Source organism: Ambystoma mexicanum, chromosome 9 (genome assembly GCF_040938575.1).
Source record: "Ambystoma mexicanum isolate Mex_15411 chromosome 9, UKY_AmexF1_1, whole genome shotgun sequence".
NCBI lineage: Eukaryota > Metazoa > Chordata > Amphibia > Caudata > Ambystomatidae > Ambystoma > Ambystoma mexicanum.
Window position 1 is genome coordinate 1,477,053,713 of NC_090931.1, and position 17,316 is coordinate 1,477,071,028.

The 17,316-nt window shown below is 45.7% G+C and overlaps 1 long non-coding RNA gene across 1 annotated transcript in view; it reads right to left on the reverse strand.

The window, feature by feature from the left end:
• Positions 1-209: 209 nt before the first annotated feature.
• Positions 210-17,316, reverse strand: part of LOC138489818 (uncharacterized) — a 295,315-nt gene continuing 278,208 nt past the window's right edge. The window contains exons 3-4 of the long non-coding RNA XR_011274924.1: positions 806-869; positions 210-692 (exon numbers count right to left, since the gene is read on the reverse strand). This is a non-coding gene — a long non-coding RNA (uncharacterized lncRNA). The remainder of the gene's footprint in view (positions 693-805; positions 870-17,316) is intronic.

The window sequence follows — 17,316 nt, forward strand, 5'->3', positions numbered from 1 at the left end:
ACATATAAGTGTATTGTTACATAGTGGTGTGCAATAACACATGCATTGGTCTAGGGCAGTTGCCTTACCCTGAAATAGGAAATGAAACACAGACTACCCCTGCCTCCTGTTTGTTTATCAATGTCTTAGCCCCACGCTCTCTGACATATATTATTATGTCATTCTCTCATTACTCTGAAACTCCCCGACTCAAAGTTCCTACTCATATAACAAATATAAATGATTTATTTTATCACATTGGTTTTTCTTAACATTTTATACAAAAGCATCACATCCATAACATAACTAAAAAGTCTTGATTCCAAGGGTTATCTCTAGACATGATTCATCTTTATCTAATCACACGTTCGCATTCATTTATGCAAAGTTGTTAACATGCAAACAATTTGTTCCTCAAATTAATAGTAGTGTCAACGCGTTTCGGCCTATATCCGTAGAATAAACCCCATCCTAGAAAAGGTTTTTCCGGAAGCCTTCATCAGGACAGATGACTAGCTTCAGGTCGCTAAAGGATCTTCTAACCCTTATTTCTTCCTAATCTAAAATGATAAGAAACTGAGTCAGTGGGGTGGACAGTTTCAATTAAAAACAGCTGGTATTGGACGTGAGGCTTATCTTCTGACCATGTTCTAGTAGAATGGCAACAGGGACAGCTTTCTGAGGGTTCCTTTAACTTGAGCCACATAGATTTTCTGTTGGGTAAACATACAGAATGTCTATTATAGACATATCCACTTATGATTTTAAAATGTTTTTATTCGCCATTTTTTAATAATTACCAAACAAAGGTAAGTAATATACCTACCTGACATTCATACTCTGTCTTGTTTGTGTTGGGACCTTTCGCACGTATAACTCCCAATGGGTTCCTGCGGACAGAAGAGGACACTCCTTTAGTATAACAGCCTGGCGTGATTTAGCTGTTAGGTATATATCAAGTACTCGAGCGTGCCTGCACTCTGTTCATTGTCGAAGCACCCAGACTTTGGTTATTGTTAAGATGGATTTCTGAACTCCGTCCGGGAGGGGCAGAGGTTCAGAAGGCCAGCCTAGTTTCTTGGAACAGGGTAACCTCTGGACAAGCCAGACCAATCGGGGTAGCGATGGCGGCGGTCAATACTAGGTCTCAAGAGGGGTGAGGGTGACTGAAAGCCCGCAATGAGCACACAAAACAAGGACACTTACAAATTACTCCAGGCAGGTGTTATATTAAAAATATAGACACATTTATTACAAGGCCTTTGTAACATCGACCATAGTAAAGAATCACGGTAAAACTCAAGTAAATCAACACATCACAACCAATACAATATATATATAATTACCGAGGGGTCTAAAGGGTTAGAAGCACGAAATATGCAGACCACCTAGATGGGGAGGAAAACGGGCAGTGCAAGTAATCGTTAGACCCAGTTCGCCATCAGAGGCCACCTAACTAGAAGGAAGTCCGAGCCCTACGAAGAGTGGAGCCTTGTGCTCAAAAGCACCTGAACGCGTGGGTGCCAACGGGCCAAGGAGAGTCTCTTCAGGGAAATCAGGCAGTTCAGAGAGGTGAACAAACGAGGACGAACAGATCCCCGTTACTCAAGCGCGGCCTCCACTGTGGGCAGAGGCTGGGCGCGAGTGCGAAGAAGGTGTGCTGCTTAACACAGCGAGGGGAAGCTACAGGCTCCTGCGGGAGGGTGACCGGTTTACAGTATTGACTACTCACCGGTCGCCGATGCAGGCAGACCCAGGCTTCTCCGCTTCAGTTTCAGTGCTGGCAGGTTCAGATGCGATCAGGGGACGTCTCGGCGCCATGTAGATTCTGCAGCAGCAGAAGTTAGAGTCGAGGATGTCCCAAACGCAGCGAACACGCACAGATGGTTACCACAGCAGGGCAACTCGCAAGCCGTGTGTATTTCAGTCCCAATGTACACTTCTCACTTCAGACCTGGGAATGCCAAGTGTACGAATCGTGTGAGAGTGTCGAGGACTCAGAATACAGCAGCAGCCCGACGGCGGTGACAGAGCAAGACTCCTGTGTAGGCTGGTCAGTCCGCTGGATGGCCCAGGGACGCTTCCGAAGGCTTACGTGCAGGAGCTGATGAAAATGCTGAGAATAGTTGTTCCCACTATTCTAAAGGGTCGAAGCGCCAGTACAGGCCTTCTCGTACGATCAGAAGCAGAGTGGTCTCACAGGACGACAGTGGTGCAGAGGAGCAAACCTTCAGCGGGTCACCAGCGATTCCTCGACTCAGCCTCTTAGTTGCAGGATACTTGGCTCCTTATCCTTCGTTAGTGAGAACTCAGTGGATTGACCTGGTAGTGGGGTTTACAGCCTCCTCTTATCCAGAGTTCCCTTCACGGCAAAACGGAGGGGACCCTATAGGAGATCTGCTCTTAAAACACACACACCAGACGTGGACCTATCACGGACCACAGTGGTCCCCGGCATTCAAGACACACTAGACTCTCTGGCACCCAGGATGTGTATTGGGAACAGACATCCCAGCCCACATCCTGGAGGCTCACACCAGGCCTGTAGAAGCCCGCGAAAGCATTTGTGTTTCACGGGAAAGTACATGCCCAAATAAGGATGGTCTGGCATTTTAGAAGCCAGGCCACCCTTTTGGGCTAAACACGAGAAGCGCGGTTAACATGGCAAAAAGGAGTTCAAAACACAAAGAAACGATCGCTGCCACCAGTCCCATCCGTGATACACTTGCACCGTTCGTTAGCAATCCATTGAGAGTTTCTAGGGCCTGTAGAATGACTAGAGACCCAAGAGCGCAGTAACTTAGCTTACAGTGCCCTCTTGTGTCATGTTGCGCGAAAGCTGCAACATGAGAAAAATAACTACGGAAAACAACGTTTCCCGGACAGAAGTGAGCGAAAAGCCCAGAGGAGTACGGCCAAAGGCTGCGCTTCTCGGGCAAAGTCTAGATCAGGGTGTAAAACAGCAGCAAAAAGTTTGGGGTTTGCCACATGGAAGGAACATTACCTACAATTACAAAATCTTTCCTAACAGTTATATATATCAATATTCATTCTTGTTTAAGAGAGTCACTCTGCCATTTTGTCAATGATTTACACACAGCTCATATCTTTCCTATGTGTCACTATTATCATTTGTGATTATGGTTATTGCTACAATGGGTAATGTTGCATATAGCGAGACCCGTGTTTTTTGTTTAAAGAACACTGGATACAAGTCAAATTTCTTTTTTTCTTGTTGTCTTCCAGAAATGATAATATATTTCACAAAGAGAAGGTCGAGGTTTAGAACACGCGACCACACATAACGTAAGATATTTGTTGCCTATGTGAGCCTTCGAGGGAAGAGGGGTGCACTTCAGTACCGGCAAGCCACACGGCATGAGGTTCTCTAAATGTATTTTATTTTATAAATATCTTGAGCAAAAGTAGGTGTAGTGGCCATGGAAGCGAAATTTGACATGTATCCAGTGTTCTTTAAACAAAAACATTATTTATATTTGATATATGAGTAGGAACTTTGAGTCGGGGAGTTTCAGAGTAATGAGAGAATGACATAAGAGAGTGTGGGGCTCAGAGATTGATAAACAAACAGGATTCAGGGGTAGTCTGTGTTTCATTTCCTATTTCATATAAGATGTGCCCTTTTATAACACAGTCCCCCAATAACAAAAAGTAATTTTGGGCACGACCTACCATATATAGTTGCCTTATCCTTACATACCCCAACGTCTAGTGTCAATGGCAGTTAGCAGCTGCAATGGTGTGCTCGCAAGGGGGCAGGGTGGATGGAGACGCTGAAGGTGTGGTACACCATGTGCACCAGAAAGGTATCTTATGCACTGTGACTATTGTGGAAATGGACACTGCAGTGCTGGTGTGTGCAGACTCTCCTTTGAAGACCTTGTTCTTGCAATGTACATATGTATGAGTCCATTGAATTTTGTCCCTGGCCTATTGCGCTTACCCTATAAGATGAGGAGCAGAAATGGACCCCTGGGCCTCTTGTGTTATAAACCCCTACTCCAAACCTTGTTGGGTTGTTTGTCCAACGTCTAATGACACATTGTAGGTAGTGTTGGCAATAAAATGATGTGGATCTTACTGCACAATTACACATATCATAATAAAATTTAATTGATAACATTTTGCATTAAAAACATGAAAAAGTTATTTTGGGCACGAGGGCAGTGGGTGCCCCTGGCCTGTGCCGCTTTCTTTTCCCACGACTGTGTGACAAAGTTTGTTGTACTGTCATTTTTTTTGTGTCTGTGTTTTGTGTTTTTATTGTTATTTTTCTACGTGGGTGGGTTGGGTGGAAAAGTAGAAGTGTTCTGCGGTCGCAGAACGACTCCTTTGCACTCCTTTCGGAGTGATGCGCGAATTGGAGACCCTTGCTGGCAGGGCTCCATTTATTTGCTTTTTGGGGCCTTAGGACATTCGTTTGGTCGTGGCCTTGCTGCCCTTGCCGTCCGGCTGGCACTGAAAAATGTTGCATATGCGTGTGTTACCCTGCCCATCCACCTATGCCGCACTTGCTTCCCTTCCTTTCTTGTTCTGCAGAGTGACACCTGGGCCCTTTTGGCACCCTGGTGTGAGATCCTAACTTGCCTTTTGGTCCTCCCAGTGGTCCCCTTTTTGTATTGTAGCTAAAGGAAAGGGCAGGGAAAGACAAGAAAACGGGATCTTAGGCAGGAAAAGGGGGGATAACAACCACTGTCAGTGTGCTGTACTAATATTGTGCAGCTTCAGCGCCGCTATACTCGCCCTATGGGTCCTGCAAGCTCCCGCTTAAGTTCCTGCGTCTTCTTGCCACATATCGTGCCCTTATTTCGCAGCACTGGTTCTTCCTCTCACTTTTATCTAGAATCTGAACGTGTGCAGAGCAATGGTACTGTGCACGCGGCCTTGGTGGTTGCTTTAACGATGAAATTGAAGATCATTTTATTATTGACAAGGCTGTGTAGCATGTGTTTCCAGAAACTAAACTGACTCGGGCATGCTGTGAACGGTACATGAAGGGCACCATTTTTATGTGGCCTTGAAAACAGTGCACTAAGAATTTGTGGGAGGAAATGTGTCGACAATCCGCAAAGAACTAATAAGATTCACTGTATTCAAAGCTGACATTGGAAAGTAAAGTTTGTATTTCAGAAAACTGTGTTGTGAAGCGGTTCGTCGTGTACAACATTGTAAAAATGGATTCGCAAAATGCAATGTAAGTAATATTTTACGTGAAAGCTATTGAAGTGTGGAAAGTGAACTGTCTTCCATATGATAAATGCTGTGATGCATGAATGTTGAATTTGCTGCAAAAAATACACATAGTACATGTTATGAGAAACTTTAATGTATAGCCAAATATGAATGTATTTGTATATTGCATTGCAAAGTGGTTACTGAAATATTTTTTTGGCCTCTATTTCTCATAGTTATATACTCCCGCTGTGTGTGTGCCATTGGTTCAGTCTACTGGCCGACGTTTTTTTCAACAGTGTTTGATGATTGGATTTGGCAGTAGAAGATTACAGTTGTTATTCTTAGTGAAAATGTAAATGCTGCGACATTCGGTAACTATGATCTGGGTTCGTAAAAGTTAACAAACTTTTTGTAGACTTAAGTGCATGTTTTCATCGTTGTGTCAAAATTAAAAGTGTTTTTTACGGTCCCCAATACTGCTGTTTTCTTCAAAATAAAATGTTTTGATCATTTCTGTAAAAAAAGACCAAGGTTTTACGTTTGTTGTGGATGTTTGTGTTTAACTTCCTTGTTCTGCGTAACATAACTTTTTGACTTTGGTGATGACCGTGTTCATTTGGCTAAACTGTCCACTAACGTCATTGAAATAGGTGGAGCTCATTTTGAGCAAATAGTGATGTTAGCGGTAGGGGTGGGCGAATGTAATCAGCGCCGCGCAGCTCTTTTAGTTCGGCCAATAGACTCTTATTGAGTTTTTATACTTTATTGAACATGCAAAGTAGATGAATTCTATAAGATTACTTTTTTGTTCTATTTTTTAACTGTGAACCAACCACAAGGTTTTAATTATTTTTCTTTTTTTTTCACGAAAGGTCACAATGTAAGATTGGCACCAAGCAGTAATATGGAGGAGCAGGTGGACAGGGGAAGATGTGTGATACATCTAAGGTAGGGGGCAGTGCTTTTCATGCTCTTTGATTACAGTTTCAAAAGCACTTCGAAATTGCTCCTCCTAGCAGAGTAGTGCATTGCAATATATACAGAGGACTGTTGTCTTTGAAAGAATGGATCAACAGCCTCTTTTATTGCTGGCAAGGTAGCTGGTGGAATTTTGTGTCCCACAGAACTAGGCTGTGTGGTTATAGTACTGGTTGACGAAGATGAGGTGGAGGAAGAGGGGCTACTACTTGATAAGAAAGGAAAAGCCTTTCTGAGAGCATTGCAGTGGTTGGATTGGGTCTGGCGGTGCATGGATGCGGTCCCGTAGGAGTATGGTCCAGGTAGACCGTGACTGAGAACAACGTTGCACTCAGTGCATTTCACTTTGGTAGCTTTAGCCTTTGGTACATTCCCAACAGTGGTAAAGAGCTGCCACACACATAATTGACTCTTGGTGGTAGAGGTAGGCACTTCCTCTATCTTATTTTCTTTGTCCTCTTCTTTATCTTTGGAAGTGCAGCATTTTTTTTTGTTGTGCTCGTCCTACAGCTGGTAGTGGGGATGGTGAGTCTTGGGAAGGAGGGATGGCAGTAGATGATGCACTTTTTAAGATAAATAGCAGTTTTGCTAGTATTCTTCCAAAGATGTGCTGTGTGCTAGATTGTTAGTGGATAATGAGTAATATTCTTCTTGTAGGAGCTGTGCGAGGTGTTAGGCAGAATCCTGTGCAGTTCCCTTAGGGAGCACTGCAAAAAGATTAAGACTACAGGTGTTGGCAGTAAACCCAATTGGTAGCAGTCTGCACCACCCAGATTTACCTGGTAGCTGTAGCTGAGCAGTCAGACTTCTCTCAAGAAGAGTTAGGCAGTATATAGAGCATACACATTAGGTACAAAAAGACAGTAGCACAAGCAAACACTGACCAGAGCTTTGGTATACAAGTATATCATTATTTATTTTAAAACACACTTGTAAAATACACTGGCACTAATATGTCAAGCAAGTTCAAACACAGTCCCTAGAAGTATATACACCTCCCTAATTAAATTATTCGACAAGTCTAAGTTAAGGCACCACTTATTTGCAAAACAGAGGTGAACGCGTAACGTTAGATGGCAGTCCAATAATTCAGTTAAAAAGGGAGAGAAAAGGCAGGGTAAGGAAATAACACAATACCAATACTTTTAAGAAGCCACAGCAAGTCGAAAAAGGCAGGGTCTACTGTAGAGGAAAAAGTTCATAGGCCAGGCCGACTCTTGGAGAGAGCAAGGCGGAATGTGCCCAAGATCACACAGTGGAAATGCACTCAAAGTCTTTGCAGAAAAGTCAAAAGAGGTTGGATCAAGTTAGAAAGGCAAAGTTAGCAGGTCTGAGGTCACCCCAGGATAGAGAGTCAAGGATTTACAGGACACCTTGGACAGTCTGTTGCAAGGGAGACCAGGCGGGACACAGTACCTGAAATGGTGAGAAAGCTCCAGAGGGGGCAGTTGTTCCTGGCAGTGGTTGCAGCTCAGTGTTCCAGTCAGAGGAAGAGAGGATCTCGTAGTAGAGGAAGATTGGAGTTGTTGCACTGCCCAGGGATGAAACCAGCTGCAGAGTTCCCGATTAAAAGGTGCAGTCCTTTTATTCGCGCTCAAAAGTGTTGAGCTTGGCTATCTGTCCACCGGGGTGCTTGGCACGGGCGTTTCGACCAAGTAACGCTTCTGGGAGCGAAAGAAGGCGAACTGGTTGTTCCTACCAGCTCAAAGGGGGAGAGACTCTTCAGCTGAAGATCTTCCCTGTCGTTGGAAAGTGGTGAGTTCGTTGCAGCAGGGCTTCACCGGTGGTGTCGTCAGGTTGCAGGTGGCTCAGCTTGTTCCTCGTCGAATTCTTACGTCCTGTGGCGACTTCTGAAGTTCCAGTCCCAAAGGCCCTGCTTTTATGCAGAAAAACCCCCATTCATCAGCCTAGCTGTCAATCACACATGCTAAGTGGTGAGCCGGGCGGCTCACCACTGGGCCAATCAGAGTAGAGTGCGACTTGGGTTGACGAGGCAACGCAGTCCAGGATGCCTATTCCCCCCTCCACCCCTCCTATGGAACCAAGACAGAGTGGCACCACTTTGGAGGGCTTCTGTGCAGAAACCCGCCAAAAGTGGAACAAAGGGCTCGACCTTGGTCAGAGTTACAGAAGCGAACACAAACGCCATTTTAAAACCGAGTTCTGGCAAAAAGACCCAACCGGGGAATTAATATTAAATAAATAACTCAGCGGTATCTTTAACATTGCACCAAAAAGTGGTGGTTTAAAATCAATGGGAAAATCCCATTGGAAATATTCCAAATCAATATTTTGCGTGGTAACCACTGCCACCAGCCAGAAGCTCGATGAGGGGGGACTGGACAGTGCCCCCTCAAAAACAGACCCAGGGGCAATCGAATTACCCCTTACCAGTACTTCCACAATATGATGGTTTGTACTGGTTCTGTTCACAATTTGAGACTAGTAAAGCCAATGGTGACTTTACATGCCCTGGGAGACAGTAGTCAGTTCCAGGGTATGGAGTCTATGTTTGGGGGTCACTATGACACCCCTGTGTTACTGCACTGAGGGTGCTGTGTAACACACATACCAAAAACACATGAAGCCCTATGGAGTAAAAAGACCCCATAGCCTATAAAACACATACATAGTCAAATGACATCCTCAAATCATGTCTAAGAGTGGGAGAAAAAGAGTCTCACTCTTAGGAGGAGAAACAAATTAAACCCCAAAAATCCAGCAAAGCTGCTGGGGGACTCACTAGGTTTGGGAAATTAGCCTTAACAGAGAATTCTCCCTAACACTTGCACCCCCCAGACTAAAGGACAGGAGGATTTAATCCACTCCTTGATGAATCTCATACCTCTAGTCGATGACATACATCCTAGAGAGACCATCAGCATTTTGGTGGTGACACCCTGACCTGTGCTCAATGGTGAAATCAAACCCTTGAAGGCAGATTGACCATCTCAATAGTTTTGGATTTTCTCCCTTCATTTGCATTAACCATCTCAAGTGTTGGTGGTCAGTCTGAATGACAAAAGTAGAACCATACAAGTATGGCCTAAACTTCTTCAGTGCCCACACAATAGCAAAACATTCTCTTTCAATTGTTGCCCACCTTGTCTCAGGATCCTTCAGCTTTCTGCTGATGAAGCATATGGGGTGCTCCCTACCTTTCTCATCCAGTTGGCTATGGACTGCACCTATACCTACATTGGAAGCATCAGTTTGTACAATGAAAGTTTGGTGATAGTCAGGAACTCTCAGTACTGGAGCTTGGCAAAGAGCTTTCTTCAGGTTTTCAAAGGCCTGATTGCACTCCTCATTCCATTTGACCTTTTTAGAGAATTTTGGAGAGGAGATCACATTCAGGGGAGAAGCTATGGTCCCATAGTTCTCAATGAAATTCCTGTAGTACCCAGTGAGGCCTAAGAAGGCTCTCACGTGGGTCTGAGTAGTAGGTGTTGTCCAATTTTGCACAGCTTCAATCTTATTGAGCAAAGGCCTTATTTCTCCACCTCCTACCTCATGCCCAAGGTAGACCACCTTACTCTCTCCAATCTGGCATTTACTTGCCTTTATGGTCAGATTGGCCTTCTCAAGAGCCTGCAAAACCTGTCCTAGGTGGTCAACATGCTTTTCCCAGGAGTGGCTGAACACTGCAATGTCATCCAAGTATGCCATGCAGAAGTCCTCCATCCCAGTCAGAACCTAATTTACCATCCTTTGGAAGGTAGCAGGTGCATTCTTCAGTCCAAAAGGCATAACCTTAAATTGGTATAAGCCAGCTAGGGTAGAAAATGCAGCTTTCTCATTGGCATGGTCTGTCAGGGCTATTTGCCAATAGCCTGACGTCAGATCAAATGTGCTGAGGAACTTGGCTGCACCAAGTCTATCCACCAGCTCATCTGTCCTTGGCAAAGGATGGGCATCAGTCTTAGTGACTGCATTTAGGGCTCTATAATCCACACAGAATCTCAGTTCATTGGATCCTGCCTTTGGTACTAACACAACTGGGCTAGACCATGGACTAGTAGAAGGCTCTATTACCCCGAGGTCAAGCATCTTGCTGACCTCTTCTTTGATGTGGGATCTCACATGTTCTGACATTCTGTATCCTCTGCTTTTGACTGGCAGACAGTCACCAGTGAGTATATCATGCTGGCCCCAAGGGGTCAAGCCTGGTGAAAGTGAGAACAGAGAGTCAAACTGATTTAACATAGACTTGCACTTTTCTTGTTGCTCAGGTGTCAGATTTGAAGAGAGATTAACTCCTTCAATCTTTTCATCCAAAGGTAAGCCTCTGAGGAGATCAGGGAGAGGTTCACTCTCTTCTTCCTCTTCTGCTGAAGTTAGAACCAAAGCTCCTACATTAGGTCTGGAGACATACGCTTTTAGTCTGTTGGTGTGGAAGACTCTGGGAGCCTCCTTGGGATTGCCCAAGTCCACCAGATAGTTGACCTCTCCAGGTTTACCCACAACCTTGTAGGGTCCCATCCATTTGTCTTGCAAGGCCCTCTGCCTTGTTGGAATCATAACTAGAACTAGCTGGTCTTGAGTGATCTCAACCATGTTAGCCTTTTGATCATGCCAATGCTTGACCAAAGCTTGTCCAGCTTTCAGGTTATCACTAGCTTCTGCCATCATGTATGACATTCTCCTCTGGAGACCTATCACATAGTCAGTTACTCTGACTGGCTTGGGGGAAGGAGCACTCTCCAACCCCTCCTTAATCAGGGCCAATGGACCTCTGACTGGGTGGCCATAAAGAAGTTCAAAGGGAGAATAACCTACTCCCTCCTGAGGGAGTTCTCTATGAGCAAAGAGAAGGCCTGGCAGTAGAAGGTCCCACTTTTTCTTAAGAGGTTCTTCTAAAGCACCTATCATGCTCTTCATGGTTCTGTTGAACTTTTCTACCAATCCATTTGTCTGAGGGTGGTATGCGGTTGAGAACTTGTAAGTAACTCCACAGTTTTTCCACATGGCCTTCATGTAGTGGGACATAAAATTTGACCCCCTGTCAGAGATTACATCCTTAGGAAACCTGGTAAAAATACCAAGGAGGGCCTTAGCCACAGCCTAAGCTGTAACAGTCCTCATAGGAATTGCCTCAGGGTACCTAGTAGCATGGTCTACTACAACAAGGATAAACCTGTTGCCTGAGGAGGTTGGAGGATCAAGGGGACCAACAATGCCAATCCCTACCCTCTCAAATGTGACTCCCACTACTGGGAGAGGCACTAAAGGTGCCACATTCTTGGAACCAACCTTACCAGAAGTTTGGCAGGTATGGCAGCTCTTGCAAAACTTATCTACTTCAGCCCCCATCTTTGGCCAATAAAAGTAGAGTGAGAGCCTTTCCTTGGTCTTCTTGAAACTCAAGTGACCAGCCAAAGGAATCTCATGGGCTAGTTGCAAGAACTGGAGTCTGTTTTCTTGAGGTACTACAAGTCGTTTGCCGTCTCCAGGGGTAGACTCAGTTGGTTCACTGTAGAAGAGGCCATCTTCCCAGTGCAATCTATACTTCCCAGGCTCTTGCCCATCAGCTTGAGAAGCTGCCTGGTGGCGGAGACCTTCCAGAGTTGGACATTCTCTTTGTCCCTTACGAAAAGCTGACCTGCTGGGTCCACCTTCTGCCAGTAACGACTGCAGCTCAGGATGGTCAGCAGGATCCAGATCTCCAATAAGTTCTTGGCCTCCTACTAGCTCTTCTTCAGAGTCTAGTTCAACCACACAGGGTTGTACCTCCCTCTTGGCCTTAGCTGAAGGTGGAGTTACAGGTGTTACTTTGGACAACCTAGGGGAAGTCCTTGTTGGAAGCACTGGAGTGCTTGCTGCTGGTTTCCTCTTAGAAGTCTTGGGATTCCCCTTTGCTTCTGACTTTTCAGCTATAGCAGTAAGTAGCTCCAGTGGAGTAGGAGTGATGTCTTCTATCATCTCCTGAGAAGAACCTCTCAAGGGTTTCTCTCTTGCATGTCTGGTGAGCTCCTGTAACCTTTTACTAGGAGGTCTGGGGGTGTGTGACACAACTCCAAGAGTTTTCAGGTCATTTCCCAACAGAACCCTTCCTGGTACTTCACATTGTACACTGACAGGTATCTTCACAGTCATATCATTGCACTGCATGAGAACAGGTAATTGGGGACACATCTGCACAGGCCCTCCAGCTACCTTGGTGAGGCATTTGGGTGCCCTAGCAACATCCTCTGCCTTGAAAAAAGATTCATCCACCACAGTTATGCTGTCCCCAGTGTCCCGAATGGCAGGAGTCTCCTGACCATTCACCTGTACACTGTCCTTATAATACTCTTTAGTATTAATCGGGATAGAATTATAGACATCTGAATTCTGTTGTTCCCGCAACCCCAGGGACACTAAAGAAACACTAGCTGAGACTCCAATGGGCTCATCAGCTAGTAGTGGAAAGTTTCCACTTGTCATTGGTACTTCGTCCTCTGGAGCGAAGGCTAGGGAGACAGTGTGGATCCCTGAAGGTTTACCCTTACATCTGGGATCCCCTTTCACATGGTCAGGAGAGCTACAAACATAGCATTTACCAAATGCTTTTTGGAATGATGGCTTGCTCTGACCTCCTTCTGGATTGGCACCAGAAGGTACACTAGCCTGATTTGGTTTCCCTTGTGGCTTAACCTTATGGTTTTGTTTGGGGCCCTCTTTGGGATTGGAATTATTAAAATTCTCTTTGGAGTCCTTTTTTGGCTGTTTCCCCTCATCCTTTTTCTGAGTTGCCCCAGAGTCCTTGTGAGTAGCCCTGTTGGCAACCCACAAGTCAGCAGCCTTAGCTAGCTTCTTTGGATCAATCTCCTTAGAATCAGCAAAGTGCTGTCTGAGCTCAGGAGAGCAGGCATCATAAATTGACTCCAACATCACAAGATTCTTCATTCCCTCATAAGTGTTCACCCAGTAACCCTTAATCCATCCCTCTAGGTTCTTCAAACTTTCACTCACCCAGGTAGCTCAAGGGGTACCATCATGCTTTTTGAGGGTCCTAAACCTCTTAAGGTACTGGGAAGGGGTCTTCCCAAATCTAGCTATTAAAGCTGGCTTCACACATTCATAATCCTTCTTATCCACCTCCCCCAACTCCATTACCACATCAGATGCAACAGGGGGGAGCCTAGAGAACAACCAAGGAAGTAACTCATTCCCTGAAATGTCCTGGAGCCCATGATTATACTCAAACATAGCCAACCAATCTAACACATCCAACTTAGGCTCATACATACCCACAATCTCTTTAGGCATCCGGGGTCTTTTGGGACTGGAACTCCTAGAGGATCCGGAGAGAGAAGCATTTTCAACAGACAATTTCTTCATCTCTAGCTCATGCTTGAGCTCCATTTCTCTGAGCCTTAGTTCTTGGTTTAGTTCTTGGTGCCTTTGTTCTGCTTGAGCATTAAGTCTCTTAAACTCCAATTCAAGTTTCATTTTCTCTAGTTCAAGACATTGAGGACTAAGTGCATGGGCGTAATTTTAGGGGGGGACGGGGGTGTTTGTCTCCCCCAACTTTCATGGCCCACCATTTTGTCCCCATTCATTTGGCTGGGGCATCTTTTCTCCGGATGTCATGTCCCCCCCAACATTTTCAGCAAAGTTACTCCACAGACTAAGTTTGGGACTGGGTAAAGGTCCAGTAGGTACAGCTGGTAGAGCAGACAGAGGCCCAGGGGAAGTAACTACAATAGCCTCACCCTCCTCTTCTGACTCTGGCTCAAGGTTATCAATACTTTGATCAATCTCAATATCATGACTGTTATCTACATTTGCTGGAAGGGTAGGCTTTTCTGAGCCACCATCCAGACTTTGGTTTGCTAACAACCTTTCTATTAGCTCCATTTTCTTGCCTTTAGTCAGGAGATTCTTATGCTTACAGAGAGCTCTTAAGATTAAGACTACAGGTGTTGTCAGTAAACCCAATTTGTAGCAGTCTGCACCACCCAGATTTACCTGGTAGCTATGGCTGAGCAGTCAGACGTCTCCCAAGAAGAGTTAGGCAGTATATAGAGCATACACATCAGGTACAAAAAGACAGTAGCACAAGCAAACACTGAACAGAGCTTTGGTATAAAAGTATATAATTATTTATTTAAAAACACACTTGTAAAATACACTGGCACTAATATGTCAAGCAAGTTCAAACACAGTCACTAGAAGTATATACACCTCCCTAATTAAATTATTCGACAAGTCTAAGTTAAGACACCACTTATTTGCAAAACAGAGGTGAGCGCGTAACGTTAGATGGCACTCCAATATTTCAATTAAAAAGGGAGAGAAAAGGCAGGGTAAGGCAATAACCAATACTTTTAAGAAACCACAGCAAGTCAAAAAAGGTAGGGTCTATTGTAGAGCAAAAAGTTAATAGGCCAGGCCCACTCTTGGAGAGAGCAAGGCAGAATGTGCCCAAGATCACACAGTGGAAATGCACTTAAAGTCTTTGCAGAAAAGTCAAAAAAGTGTTGGAATAGTTCAGAAAGGCAAGGTTAACAGGTCTGGGGGCTACCCAGTATAGAGGACAAGGATTTAGGGGACACCTTGAACACTCTGTAGAAAGGGAGGCCAGGCAGGACACAGTACCTTAAATGGGAAGGAAGCTCCAGCGGTGGCCGTTGTTCCTGGCAGTGGTTGCAGCTTGGTGTTCCAGTCAGAGGAAGAGAGGATCTCGTCGTAGAGAAAGTTTGGAGTCGTTGCACTGCCCAGGGATGAAACCAGCCGCGGAGTTCCCAATTAAAAGGTGCGGTCCTTTTATTTGCGATCAAAAGTGTTGAGCTTGGCTATCCGGCCGCCGGGGTGCTTGGCACGGGCGATTCAACCAAGTAACGCTTCTGGGAGTGAAATAAGGCAAACTGGTTGTTCCTACCAGCTCAAAGGGGTAGAGACTCTTCAGCTGAAGATCTTCCATGTCGTTGGAAAGTGGTGAGTTCGTTGCAACAGGGCTTCACCGGTGGTGTCGTCGTGTTGCAGGTGGCTCAGCTTCTTCCTCGTCGGATTCTTAGGTCCTGTGGCGACTTCTGAAGTTCCAGTCCCAAAGGCCCTGCTTTTATGCAGAAAAACCCCCATTCATCAGCCTAGCTGTCAATCACACATGCTACGTGGTGAGCCGGGCGACTCACCACTGGGCCAATCAGAGTAGAGTGCGACTTGGGTTGCCGAGGCAACGCAGTCCAGGATGCCTATTCCCCCCTCCACCGCTCCTATGGAACCCAAACAGAGTGGCACCACTTTGGAGGTCTTCTGTGCAGAAGCCCGCCAAAAGTGGAACAAAGGGCTCGACCTTGGTCAGAGTTACAGAGGCGAACACAAACGCCATTTTAAAACCGAGTTCTGGCAAAAAGACCCAACCGGGGAATTAATATTAAATAAATAACTCGGCGGTATCTTTAACATTGCACCAAAAAGTGGTGCATTTAAAATCAATGGGAAAATCCCTTTGGAAATATTCCATAGGAATATTTCGCGTGGTAACCACTGCCACGAGCCAGAAACTCGACGAGGGGGGACTGGACAGTGCCCCCTTGAAAACAGACCCAGGGGCAATCGAATTACCCCTTACCAGTACTTCCACAATATGATGGTTTGTACTGGTTCTGTTTACAATTTTGGACTAGTAAAGTCATTGGTGACTTTACATGCCCTGGGAGACAGTAGTCAGTCCCAGGGTATGGAGTCTATGTTTGGGGGTCACTATGACACCCCTGTGTTACTGCACTGAGGGTGCTGTGTAACACACATACCAAAAACACATGAAGCCCTATGGAGTAAAAAGACTCCATAGCCCATAAAACACATACATAGTCAAAGGACATCCTCAAATCATGTCTAAGAGTGGGAGAAAAAGAGTCTCACTCTTAGCAGGAGAAAAAATTAAACCCCAAAAATCCAGCAAAGCTGCTGGGGGACTCACTAGGTTTGGGAAATTAGCCTTAACAGAGAATTCTCCCTAACACGAGGGTACAGTTTGATGTTCAAAGTTGCTAGATCAGTAGAAAATGCAGTTCCAAACTGTTCGCGAAGCAGGGCCCCTATTGTGAACTGCAGCTTTTTCATTGACTATATATATATATATATATATATATATATATATATATATATATATATATATATATGGCCTACACTAGAAAATAAGTATTTACACATCATTGAAATAGGAATTGACACCTTGGCCATTCCAGCGCAGGCAATGCACCCGGAAAATGCATCGGCGGACACAGCGCGTCGACACCCCCCGTTAGCTGCAACACGTGACACTGTGCGCATTACTAGTAGCACGGACACGGAAACACCGCCACTGAAATTGCGGAATCACTGTGAAGACTGTGGCGGTACCGCTGCCACCGCGGAGATGGCAGTAAATAGTGGCAAGTGAGCTGAATCAGGCCACAGGTGCACCAAATGAGCCCAGCTGCACCCAGCAGGCCACTGGGAGCCTACAAAAGGGCCTCACCCACACCCAGGCCAACTCCAGACACAACCATGCAGGCAGCCGCTGTAGCAGAATTGGGCCTGGGGATATTGAACCTACAGGCAGCAGCGCACATAGTGGCAGTAATGCAGCAGAGGAGGAGGAGGCAAAGGCGGAGGATTCGCAGGCAGCAGATAGCAAACCCCGCACCCATACCAAGCCCAAATGTGCAGCCGGCACGACCCCGCAGGCAGCCTGCAATACCCTGCATCAGGGCCTCACCCTAGAAACTGACCCCAGGGCAGATCCACACATTATACCGGCTTGACCGTCCAACAATCATGTCCATCGTCACCATGATTGAGGACGATATCAGCAGCCACATTGCCATTCGGACGGCAATCCCGCCCCTTCAGAAGTAGGTCTCGGTGCTCCATTTCCTAGGAACTGGAATGTATCAGCACACTTTCGGTGAGCTGCACGGGCTGTCACAACCCTGTTTTTCAAGGATACTCAACCAGGTACTGGATGCCCTGCAGCGCCATGCGTCTGAACACATTGCCCTCCCCCGTACCCCTGCCCAGGTTTATGCCACCAAGATGGCCTTCCATGCCATTGCTGGCATGCCAAATTGCATTGGCGCATTAGACTGCACCCACATAAAGCTGACAGTACCACTAAATGTACAGATGGTATGTGATGCTGGACAAATGATAACCCATTGCTGTGCACGTTTCCCGGAGTCGACACATGAC